The sequence below is a fragment of the Elephantulus edwardii genome, unplaced genomic scaffold (genome assembly GCF_000299155.1).
Source record: "Elephantulus edwardii isolate Elephantulus edwardi_28Jun2011 unplaced genomic scaffold, EleEdw1.0 scaffold00055, whole genome shotgun sequence".
NCBI classification, from domain to species: domain Eukaryota; kingdom Metazoa; phylum Chordata; class Mammalia; order Macroscelidea; family Macroscelididae; genus Elephantulus; species Elephantulus edwardii.
In genome coordinates this window covers 9,812,538-9,825,354 of record NW_006399805.1, presented here as the reverse complement: position 1 = coordinate 9,825,354, position 12,817 = coordinate 9,812,538, and the positions used below count along the sequence as shown (strand labels likewise).

General features: G+C 48.5%; 1 protein-coding gene across 1 annotated transcript in view; it reads right to left on the bottom strand.

Moving 5' to 3' along the window:
* LOC102855481 overlaps positions 1-12,817 on the bottom strand; it is a 167,818-nt gene that overhangs the window by 103,692 nt on the left and 51,309 nt on the right. The gene's annotated exons all lie outside the window — the stretch shown is intronic.

Here is a 12,817-nt window from a genome sequence, read left to right as displayed (position 1 = left end):
TGCAGCTCTGCTCTGTCTTACACCTGTGTGTTTGCAGTTAGGTGCTGTCCTGTCCTGTGCAATCTTCACCATCTCTGACCCATCTGAGGCAGCCAGCATGTGAGTCCATCTTGTAGAAGGTCTTCCTCTCTTACACTGACCCTCCTATCCAAGCATGATGTCCTTCTTCAAGGACTGGCCCCTATATGCTCCTTAGAAGTCACAATCAATTCAGCAGCAACCTATAACTGGTACTTTGCTACAAGTAAAAAATTAAAATAGGAGATCATCAAACTGGGATGGACAAAGATGGATTTGGAGTCTTCAGAAAACTAGATAGCTGGTGACACTGTACAAACAGTTGATGTGCCTTCAACTCCTGACTCGCAGTGATGCAATGTGTCAGAGGAGAAGGTGCTTCTTAGACACTCCCTGGTGACTTTTCAGGAGTAGTTCACCAGGCCTGTTCTCCAAGGTGCCGCTGGATGGACTTGAACCTCCAGCCTTTTGGTCAACAGTCCACCATGTTCCTCATCTTCTTCCTTACTATCTCCATTATATGGATGAGAAAACTGAGACTTGGAGGACACCAGCACCCAGCTCACGAGGCAATGGGCAGCCTCAGCGATAGCCAGTCTGAGTGTCTAGCCAGGCCTTGGCCAGTCTGCCTGAGAGGGGCCAGGAGGGGAAGAAGGCCATCAGATGCGAAGAGGGGTCATCTTGACCACCCTGGGAACACAGAGCAAGATGGAAAGAAACAGACCAGAATGAGAGAAAACCCACTTTTCCCAGCTCACTGTGTGAATTGAATGTTATCCCCAAGAAGACCCTATGAAGTCCTGACCCCCAGACCCAGGGCTGTGTGCCCTTGTTTGGAAAAGGGGTCTTTGTAGATATGGTCGCTATGGGGCGGGGGGCTCTCAATTTCGCCTGAATGGTGATGTCATTGGAAGGGCAGAATCAGGGAACAGATAAGAACTTCCTGTAAAGATGCATCCTTGCTGTGTGCCACTGAGACAGGACTCTTGTGCAGCTGACCCTCCAACAGGTTTGCAGAGGCGGCAAATTGCGCAGGAAGACACTGTCCATCCTCCCGTGCAGCAGCTGGTGGCTTTGCACCCCATGCCCTTGGGATTGCAGCGAAGATTCTTACCACTAGGCCGCCAGAGCTCCCTTTCTGTGAGGAATTCAAAGGCTCTTGAAGTCGGAGGAGGTAAGGAAAGGTCTTCCCAGGACCTTCGGAGAGAGCACATTCCAGGAACATCCTGATTACATCCTAGTCCAGCAGATCTGTCCTGGGAGAAGTGCAGCCAGATGCGACTTCGTGGTGAGGATGGTGAGCCTTCATCTCACAGATTTCAGACACGTTCTGAGGAGCTGCTCATGTCTGGAGAAGAGCATCGTGCTTGGAAAAGTGGAGAGTCAGTGCAAAGGGAAAGGCCCTTAACAAGACGACCAACACAGCGGCAGCAGCGACGGGTATAAGACAGCAGAGGTGGTGAAGCTGGCGTGGGACCGAGGAGGTGGGGGACTGAGGCTGGCATGGGACCGAGGAGGTATGGAACCAAACAAGGTTTCCTTCTGCTGGACATGGGGTCACTATGAAACAGAGCCAACTGGACAGCACCTGCAATGGCCACCAGAACAGTGAGACCACATCTCTGTCCACTTGAGACACCTGTTTGCGGTGCTGGGTTACAGCAGCCCCAGGAACACCCACCTCTAAAAATTGCACTTTGTTTTGCATTTTGAGTTTTGCTGTTTATTGTTATTGTACTGGCTGATCTAGAGTTCGGTGGCTTAATTCAGCATATTCTTTTCTAGGAAGAAAAGAAATTGCCCTTTGTGCTGATCTGATTTCGGGAGCACCTGCTCACCTTATCACAGCCCCGACAGGGCAGGTGGTTGCACCGGGGTGGGGGGATTGAAAGGCTGCTGTTGTCTTACAGTGTCTGCACCAGTGGAAAGCCTGCTCTCCAGCACTTCCCTGGCTGTGATCATTCGGGACCAGATCCCTCGGTCTGTGTTCTGATGTGACTCCGAGTGGGTTCACACGGCCAACATTCCAGCTCAGTGCCCAGCATTTAATCTTTTGTGTCACCCAGGGGCTACCTCTGACGACCCGAGTCGTTCTTAAATTCTCCAAGAACTCCCCAGAAGCAATAGTCACGAAACCACACCATGCATTGACTTAGAAAAACCTGCTGCCAAGGGCCTCTCTAAATGCCAAAGAGCAAGTCTGTCACTGTAAAGACTGAGGTGCACCTTGGCCCAAGCCATAGTACCCTGATGGCCTAGTGGTGAGAAGGTGCACTGTAATCCCACAGGCATGCAGTTCAAACCCACCAGCGGCTCCAGGAGAGAAGGATGGATAATCGCCCTCATGGGATTTATTGCCCCTGAAAGCCCACTGGAGGGTCAGCTGTCGGTTCCAACTCGATGACACACAGCTATCTATATATGCGAGTAAAAGCTGGATCATGAATAAGGAGGATTAAAGGGCAGATGCTTTTGATTTGTGGCACTGGCAAAGAATAATAGATTCCACGGAGTAGCGAAATGACAATTCACCCTTCTTGGGAATGGGAACAAATATAGACCTCTTCCAATCCATTGTTCAGACAGCCGTCCTCCAAATTTCCTGGCACAGACTGCTGAGTGCATCCAAGGCTTCGTCTGTTCATTGAAACAAGTCAATTGATAACCCATAGATTCCTGGCGCCTTATTGTTTGCCAATGCCTTCAATGCAGCTTCCACTTCCTCTTTCATTACCATTGGCTCCTGTTCATAGCTTACTTCCTGAAACTTTTCTGAGTCAACTAATCCTGTCTGCTCCACTGATTCTGTGTATCCCCTCCATCTATTTTTGATGCTTTCTGGGTCATTCAATGCACTGCCCATATCATCTTTCAACATTGTGACATGAGGCCTAACTTTGTTTTTCAGTTCTTTCAGCTTGTGAAATGCAGACTTCATCCCTTTTTATTCTCCAATTCCAGCTCTCTGCACATTCTATTATAATTATTTTGCTTTGTCCTCCTGAGCTGCCCTTTGAAACTGTTCAACTCTTTTACTTTGACCTGTTTTCCTTTAGATTTGGCTTCCTGACATTTCAGTGCAATCTTTAGAGTCTCTTCTGACATTCATTTTGGTTTTTTCTTTCTCCTCTGTTTTTGTAATGATCTTTTGCTTTCTTCATGTATGATATCTTTGCTATCATCCCACAACTTATCTGGTCTTCTATAATTGGTGTTCAATGCCTCAAACCTATTCTTAAGATGATCATGAAATTCCATACCTGTTCATTCTGTATGTTGAGCAAATTATTCGAGAAACTGGACTGTATGAAGAGGAGTGTGGCTTCAGGATTAGAGGGAATCAACAAGCTACATTATGCAGATGACACAAACTTGCTTGCTGAAAGTGAGGAGGATTTAAAGCACTTGTTGCAGAAGATCAAGAAATGTTGCCTTTAGTATGGATTGTGTCTCAATATCAAGAAAACAAAGATTGTTACCTCTGGACCAATAGGTGGTGTCATGATGGATGGAGAGGAGATTGAAACTGTCAACAGCTTCATCTTGCTTGGATCCACAATTAACACCCTTGGTATGAGCAGTCAGGGAATAAGGAGATGCATTGCAAAGGGAACTCCTGCAGTTAGGGACCTTTCCAAATTATTGGGGAGTAGTGATGTCATTTTGAGGACTAAGGTGCATCTGATTCAGGCTATTGTCTTTCCAATAACTAGCTATGCATTCAAGACCTGGACCATGAATGAGGATGACAGAAAAAGAATTGATGCCTTTGAGCTGTGGTGTTGGAGAAGAGCACTGAACATCCCAAGGACGGCCAAGAAAATGAACAGATCTGTCTTGGAGAGGATGCGGTCAGAGTGCTCTTTGAAGACAAGGATGATGAGGCTTCGCTTAACATGCTTTGCACATGTTGCTGGGAGGGGCTGTTCCTTGGAGAAAGACATGATGCTGGGAAGGGTGGAGGGTCGGGGAAGGAGAGGAAGACCCTCAACCAGGTGGGTTGACAAGGTGACTGCTGCAATGGGCTCTTGTGTGTCAGGAAGCGTGAGGATGGCGCAGGAGGGGTCTGGTTTCAGATCTTTTGTTCACAGTGTCACCATGAGCTGTACTTGACTCGATGGCACCTAACAACAATAACAACCAAAAGAATGAGCAGATCTGTCTTGGAAGAATTGGGGCCAGAAGGCTTCTTAGAAGCAAGGATGGAAAGCTTAGTCTTGGGTACTTTGAGCATCTTATCAGCGGGGGCAGTCCCTGAAAAGAGACACCATTCTTGGTCAAGTAGGAAATCAGTGAGAAACAGGAGGCCCCTCGGTGGATGGACGGACACAGTGACCACACAATGAACCTGAACCCAGCAGTGACTGTGAGGACGGTGCCGGCCAGGGCTGTACCTTGCTCATCTGTACCTGCGTCCCTGATTGGATGGTACCTGACAATATCACACACCTCGTGGTGCTGGAGTCACCCTTTCTCCTTCCAGGTGCTGGTCAGCACCAGGACTGACCTCGGCTTCAAGGGGGACCCAGGCAAGGCTGGGTAACTCTGAGGTTAGGATAATCCTGAAACACATTCCTTCCTGATAACTCAGGGGCCGTGGCACCCCTGAGAATGTTTAGCACAATTCTGGAGCTACTTATGTCGTCAGCCACAGCCATTCCTGGTGTAACAACTTTCATAAATTTGCCGCCCAGTGTAGAACAATGAATTTATTTCCAACAATACAGCTCACAGTCCACAAGCTGTCCCTCGGTTGTTGTATTTCAGGTCCCGTAAGCTCCCTGTGCTCATATGCCGGCCGCCAGGGTCTTCTGGGTTCCCTGACACCCCTGTTCTCCTTCTCCAGGATGGAGCTGGAGTCTCCCCTCTGCCAAGCTGCCCCCCAATCACTCATCGGTTCTCCTCAAGGTGTGGACCAGCTCCCTCACCAGCCAGCCTGACACACATTCCACCTCACCCCACCCCACCTCCTGTTCTAGACAGTCCTAGATGCATCCCGTTGGAGCCCCTGACCAGCTCTCCGTCCCACTTCAGTACCTTTCGTGCAGGCTGTCATCTCATAGCCATGGCCCACTGTGAACCACCAATACCCACCAACCATGGCCTTTTATGACCCTTCACCCACACCAAAACCAACCACAATCTACCACGAGCCATCACGACCTGTCAAGAACCACCACCATCTGCCATGAATCACTATGACCTGTCATGACCTCTCATGACCTGCATGACCAAGCACCACCCACCATTACTCCGTCAGGGCCCCCATGACCTGCCAAGACCCAACAGGCCCCACCTCCTTGGGGCCCCAGCTGATAACCTGAATATCTACAGCTGTGCTTTACTCAAAGCCTTCTTGTTCTCGTTGGCAATAGAAACCAGAAGGCCTGTTAGCTTGACATCATTTCTTTCCTTTATAAAAACGGCTGTTTGGGTTTGTTTTGTCTTGTCACGTATAGCCTCGTTCTGCTTGGCCAGAGAGGAAAGTCCAGCCGTGTGTTCTAGGAGCCCCGCCCCCAAATCCAGCAGCATAACCTAGGGGTATGAGGGTACAGCCCACAGAGGTGGACACTTTCAGAGAGAGGACACCAGACTCTCCGCAAAATGTCTGTGTGGTGTTTCAGCAGAAGTATTGTCTTTTTTAACCAAAATATCATTGTACTTAATATTATTAACAAAAACACTTTTCACAAATTCAGCTCCTGTATGCTAATAAGTGGAATCCAGGGTGAGAACGTGGCACCAGCGTTCTTTTGAATCTTCTGACGTGTTCAGGTGGGCGCTGTCATCACCCACCTCCAAGGCCACGTCCAAGCTCACTCCTCCATCCTTGATACAATGCTCTCTTTGTGTGAAGTTCTCACTACAATATTGTGGGAATTAGTAAAAGTGACCCTGTATCAATAACTCTACAGAATGAAGTAGTAATTGAAGAAAAAAGCATGAAGATAAAAAGACTTCCGTTCAGTTACTCATCATGTGGCAACTACCAGTGTGGTAAGTCTGTGTCGAAAGACTGTACAAGGCAATTTGTTGTTGTTAGAATTCACGTATTCTAAGAAATGTTACCCACAAGTGGTCTACAGCTGCAATTAGCACCCATTATGGTGTAATTAGGATGGACAACCAGCGTTATCACGAGACTGAGGGGCCTCACCATGGGGAGTTCCACCGGGGGATTGGAGGCATCATGAGTTACTGCCCTGGGTGACCTCAGACCCATGACCCCACTGCCCTGTGCGTTATGACCCCCTTTGACCCCCTTATCAGGATCACACACAGCTCAGTGGCCTCGCAGCACCCCTGCTGAGGAGGTGATTGGCACCGCTGAGATCCTTCTGGAAATAAAATCCACACTCTTCATCCCAAATGCCTTCCCTTATTGACTCTGAGCCCCACCACACTCGGGGTCCACCTCCCCACACTGCGGGCGACCTGCTCTAACATCACCTAACACGGTTCAGTGGCTAAATGTCATAGGCATTTTTCAGATCTTGTTTTAGTTGTCTGAGGTCAAAAATGACCTCATGATAGAAATCCAAGAGCATTTGGAATGAGGGCAGCTGTCCTCCTCAAGTTTCCAGTAAGCGTCAGAAAAATCATAAACACCAACCCGCCGTCATTGAGCCCATTCCGAGGCACAGGGACTCGGAAAGATGCTCAAAAAAACGACACTAAAGGTGACCCAGGAGTGGTCCATGTCACGTCTACACAGCTATCACATCAGAGCCTGTGGTCTCACCTGTTTCACACGTGTTATCAGGAGCTGCCAGTCCCCAGAGAAGGATGTCACGTGTGGTCAGAGAAAAAGAGGAAGAAAGACCCTCCGGGAGCTGGGTCAAGGGCACAGGGGCTGAAACAATGGGCCCACACACAGGCCACTGTGCGGGATGCGGCATGTCCAAAATACAAAAACCCTGAGGCAGGAATGAGGGGTAATGGAAACAGGGAACCGAGGAAGATGTAGGAGAAATGCCGTCACATTGAGGGGTTGCACCTACAGTCAGGGAGCAAAATGTGCATAAATTGCTGCATGAGAAACTGATTTGCTCTGTAAATTTTCATCTAATCCACAATAAAATGTCAGAGAAAGTTTAAAGATACCAACAAACGCAGTCCTTCTCAACAGAGACCGGCATTCAGAGGACACGCCTAGACCCTCAGCAGTTGGAGCTCCAGGACGTCTGTGTCCCCACAGCCAGCTGCATGCGGGACTACTGTCCGGAAGGACAGGCCTCTAAAGAGCGACAGGCCATCCGCACAGGCGGGTCCAGGTGTCCCTGAAACAACCAGCCACTTGCTTTATAGTCACGCCTCGTCCACACACTCCAGAGAATCGATAAGGGGAGGGGCGGGGGCGCATGCTCAACCACTGAAAATGAGAAAGAGCGCTATTCTGCGCAAATGGCCCTCCAGGAAGCCCAGACCCAGTCGCACAGGCAGACGCAATGTTAGCTCCAGGCTCGTTGCTCAGTTATTAAACCAAAGTGCCCATCACATCCCAGATAAAGTACCAAAAACTGGAGCGCAGGGAGGAGGCCCCTCCACTAATGCCCTGGGCGCTGGGCGTGGACTGGCCCCAAGGAGCATGTCCAGTGTCTGGCCATGATGCTTACTCTGAGTGGCCTGTTCCCCAAAACCGCAAGGGCGTCGACCATGGTACAGCATTCCTGCCCCCATGTCTCCCCCTTCTCGGCCAGCCATTCCTCAGCTCGCCCTGGCAGTCCAGGGCACCAGGCTCAGGGCTGGGCTGGGATGGATGCCTCTGTGACAGCCCTGAGTCTCGTCACTGATGCTGGGTTGGTGCTGCCTCATGGTGAACCCGTAAAACAGAGCAGAATTCCCCCAGCACGTTTTCTAGGCTGCAATCACCTGTTGGGATTGGTAGACAGGCAATCTCCTCCCTTACAGCCTCTGAAAACCTCCTGAAGGGTCAGCTATGGGTCAGCTCTGACTGACAGCACACACCAGCAACAACCACCTTTACAGCAGAGGGTGAGCACCAGAAGACCCAGTGAGGTGGGCTGCCCCGGGATCTGTGTGAAGCAGCAGAGCAGTGACAGCAGAGGGCACGTAACCAGGGAGTGCTCCACCCTGTTACGTGGGCTCCATGTGACTCGGAACAACCATCAGCGCCCAACACCAGCGGTAGCCTTAAAAAACCAATAGCCAGACACATAGATCAATGGAATAGAATTGAGAACCCGGAAATCAGCCCATCTATTTATGGGCAATTGATTTTTGACAAAGAGATGAAATCAGTTAGGAGGGGAAATGACAGCCTTTTTCACAAATGGTGTTGGCAAAATTGGAAAACTATCTGCAGAAGAATTAAACAAGATCCCCACCTCACTCCATATACAAAAACCAACTCAAGGTGGATCATGGACCTAGGACTAAAACCAAGGACTGTAAACTTCATTCAAGAAAAGCTTGGAAAAACTTTAGTAGTCCTAATCCACAACATATAGAGTCTTCCCAGTATTCTGAAAAATTTACAACCAGGAGAAGATAAAATAGATGAATGGGACCTTCTAAGAATCAAATCCCTATGCGCATCCAGAAACTTCTCTAACAGGGTAAAAAGGGAAGCCACAGACTGGGAAAAAGTTTTTGGTAATGACATGTCAGACAAGGGACTTATATCTACAATTTATAAAATACTCGAGCACCACAACAAGATAAAGGAGAATAATCCAATTGAAAAATGGGCATAGGATATGAACAGACACTTCACCAAGGAAGACATTCAGATGGCCAACAAACACATGAAGAAATGTTCAAAATCCCTAGCCCTGAGAGAGATGCAAATCAAGACAACCATGAGATATCATCTCACTCCAGTAAGACTAGCAAAATTTAACAGAACAGCAAGCAACAAATGCTGGCGAGGTTGTGGAGAGACTGGAACCCTTATTCACTGTTGGTGGGAGTGTAAAATGGTGCAACCACTGTGGAAAGCATTGTGGCGCTTTCTCAAAAAGTTGCAAATAAAGATACCATTTGACCCAGCAATTCCACTACTGGGAATATACCCTAAAGAGACCATAAATGACATCCAAGTAGATATATGTATACCCATGTTTATCGCGGCTTTGTTTACAATAGCAAGGAGTTGGAAACAACCTAAATGCCCATCAAAAACGAATGGGTAGAGAAGCTGTGATATATTCGCACAATGGAATACCATGCTGCATTAAAAAACAAGGAACTCATGCAATATTATTCAAAATGGGTGACCCTGGAGGACATTATGCTGAGTGAGGTATCTCAGTCACAAAGGGACAAATGCTATATGGTGCCACTGTTGTAGAATGAGGCTGGCATTGGGGTGGGGGTAAGACTGAGAAAAACTGGATGAAATATGTTTACGGCATTGAAGTCTATGGGGGAGAGAATAGTCTAAAAGTATTATATTTTAGGGCATTATTTTTATCGTAGGAGTATGCAATGAGGGTTGCAGAGTGGATTATATTTGGGGGTAGAGGGTGCGGTTTGGGGAGTTGTGGGGGGGGATTGTGTACCAATGAGGGAGTTTTTCTTTTGCTTTTCAGGGAGAGGAGCAAATGAGGGGGAGGGGGGAGGGGTTTGTGAGGGGAGAAGGGTGCAACAATGAATGAATGGAATTCCAAAATCTCTGTAGATGTTCATTGAAATGAAAAATAAACAACCTAAATTTTAAAAAAAAACAACAACCCAATAGCCCTATGCCCACCCATGTTTATCGCAGCTTTGTTCACAATAGCAAAGAGTTGGAAACAACCTAACTGCCCATCAACAAATGAACGGATAGAGAAGCTGTGGTATATTTGCACAATGGAATACTCTGTTGCATTGAAAGGCAAGGAACTCATGCAATATTATTCAAAATGGGTGACCCTGGAGGACAGTATGAAATATCTCAGTCACAAAAGGACAAATACTGCATAGTGCCACTGTTGTAAAATGGGACTGACATAGAGGTTGGGGGGAGACTGAGAAAGATGGGATAAACTATGTATAGTGCATTGAAACAGATGAGGGAGATAACTGTTTAAAAGAGATATATGATTAGATATTATTGTCATGACAGCAGTTCGAGTAGACTTGGGGGGAGGGATTGTATAATAATGAAAGAATTTTTCTTTTACTTTTTAAAGAGAAGAGCAAACGGAGGGAAGCAGGGGTGGTCAGGGAGAAAAGTGTAGCAATGAATGAATGGAAATCCAAAGTCTCTGTAAACTTTCATTAAAATTAATTTTTAAAAAACAAATCAACAGCCTCTTGATGCTTGCTGCCACGTGGATGAACACTGAGTGGCACAGACAGCTTAGTACTCGGTTACCAATGGGAAGGTTGGTGGTTCAAACCCACTGAGAGATGACTCCGAAAAAAAAGACCTGGTTATCTATCTCCAAAACTATCCCAGCCTTGGAGACTACAGAGAAGCAGGCAGCAGGTGCTGTGAATCAGAGTCAACTCCAACACAACCACTGGCAATTCACAAAAACCTCTGGTAACAGGGGAGCTCTGGTGGCCTAGTGGCAAGAAGCTGCAACTACAATCCCAGAGGTGCACGGTTCAAATCCACCAGATGCTCTGCCGGGGAAGGAGGGACAATCACCTCCTGTACCAGTCAGGTCTGATTAGAAGGTACACTCACACAAAAATAATAAAATAAAATAAATATTTTTTTAAAAATCTGGTAACATTTGGACGGGAGGCCACTGTTATGAAGGGTTAGGGGGTGCGGTGGTGCAGTCCCTAGGGAACAGTGCTTAACTCACAGGCTGTACTCCGCTGGGTCAAATCCAGGATTAAAAATGAAGGATTTGCAACAGTCTGAGAAAGTCGAGGAGGACAGAGGAGGACAGTGGGGACTGCGACTAGCCTCCAGTCAACAATGAGTAGACGCCAGCTGTATGTCACAAAAAAGGCAAATACTGTGTGCTCCCACTTCTGAAAGGTGTCTGGAGTACACAGAAGCCCAGGACACAGGGGGACAGTGAGAGAGCTTCTCGGAGACTCGGGAGAGGCTGGCATTCTCCGAGGACAGCCCGCAGTTCTGCCTGGAGCCAAGAACAAGCAAGAATGAATGGCGGCAGCAGTGTGACCGCCCAGTGGGTCCACAGGAAGGCGGTGCAGAGGGAGGGAACGCCCCAGGACTACCGTCAGAACCCGACTTTGGAAGAGCTGTCCTTTCCATGTGCCATCATTCCTGGCACCATGGGCCACCTCAGGGTCAGATTCAAAACTTCTAGTGCCAGTCCACTCCAGCTCACTACAATTCATTGAAACAAGTATCAGTGCTGTGGTTGTGTGCTGTCAAGTCAGAACTGACTCGAAGTTGACCCTCCAGCAGGTTTTCAGAGGCAGCAAATTAATGGGAAGATATTGTCCATCCTTTTCCCACGGAGCATCTGGTGGATTTGAACCTCGTGCCTTTGGGGTTGGAGCACAGCTTCTTACCACTAGGCCTCCAGAGTGACTGTGGACTCAAATGTGTTGAGGATGATTAAGGATGTCACAGGATAGGGCAGAGGTCTGATCTATTGCTCATGGGCTTGCTATGAATCGCACTGGACTTGAAAGCACTTAACAACAATTATCCATGAGATACTGAAAATCGTCTGAAGCAAAAACGCAAGCTGATTCTGCCTCCTGGCCACCCCGTGGGGGTCAGGACACAGCTGGGCTCAGTGAAGCCTTCTTGACCCTAACTCTGCAGATGATACTAGATCTTTCTTCCATGGAATGAGGGGTGGGTTCAGATTGCCAAACTTTGGGTTAGCACAATAATTTAAAACAAAGACAGGGCGGGGGGAACAACAACCACAAAACAAACCTCCAGACCACCTGACTGCCCTTGAGTTAATTCCTACACATGACAAGTGCTGTAAGTCTGCATCCTTCCACAGAGCAACTGGTGGGTTCGAACCTGCAATGTTTCAGTTACCAACCTGTAACCCACCACGCCACACACATCCCTGTGCCACCCAGGGCTGTGAAGTCAAGCACTGAGGACTTGTTTTTCTTTACTCCGGGGTGACGGAGACAGGGGCGTCTCTGAGGCCTCCAGTCCAGCAGCCTCTGCAGGACACCTGGTGAGCACAGACTGGCTGAGACAGCATCTCAACGGACAGGAGCTTCCATGTCACCGTGTTTCCACTTTCAAGGGATGCTCAGCTCCACCAGACAAAAAAGTTCAAAAGACAATTGGGCGGGTGAGAGGCAGAGCAGCTCTGCGGACCCAGCTGGGAGAGAGGACAGATTTCCAGGAAGCCACACCGTCTTCACAGAACAGAGTGACCTCACTCAGCTATGCACATGCGGAGAGAATCAGGCCTCATGTCTGCCTGAGCCTGAGGCTCCATACAGCGCCTTCCCGCCTTAAACCTGCGGGTGGTTTTGCACCAGACACAGACGGGTGAGCTGAGAGGACTCAGGTCCCAGGATCTCCTCTCATTTCCCCCCAAACACCAGCGCCACCTAATACAGGTGCTTCCAATTTAGGAGAAGCTCTTATGGCCTAAGCGTAAGAGGTGTGCTGCCAACCCACAGGCAGGTGGTTTGAATCCACCAGGAATGGGCTGTCTCCTCCTGTGTGATTTCCAGCCTCTGAAAACTGGGTGGAGAGTCAGCGGTGAGCTGGTTCTGAGTGCCCAGCGATGAGTGACCCATGACCGGCGTCCACCACACGGTCCTTAAATCTTCAGTCCTCAAACTCCTGACCCCCGGGAAGCGGCCCGTGCTTTCCAAGCGACTCTTGTCCCCTTTGATTGTCAAGTCGGAACCCAGACACTAAATCTGCTGTAAGTCC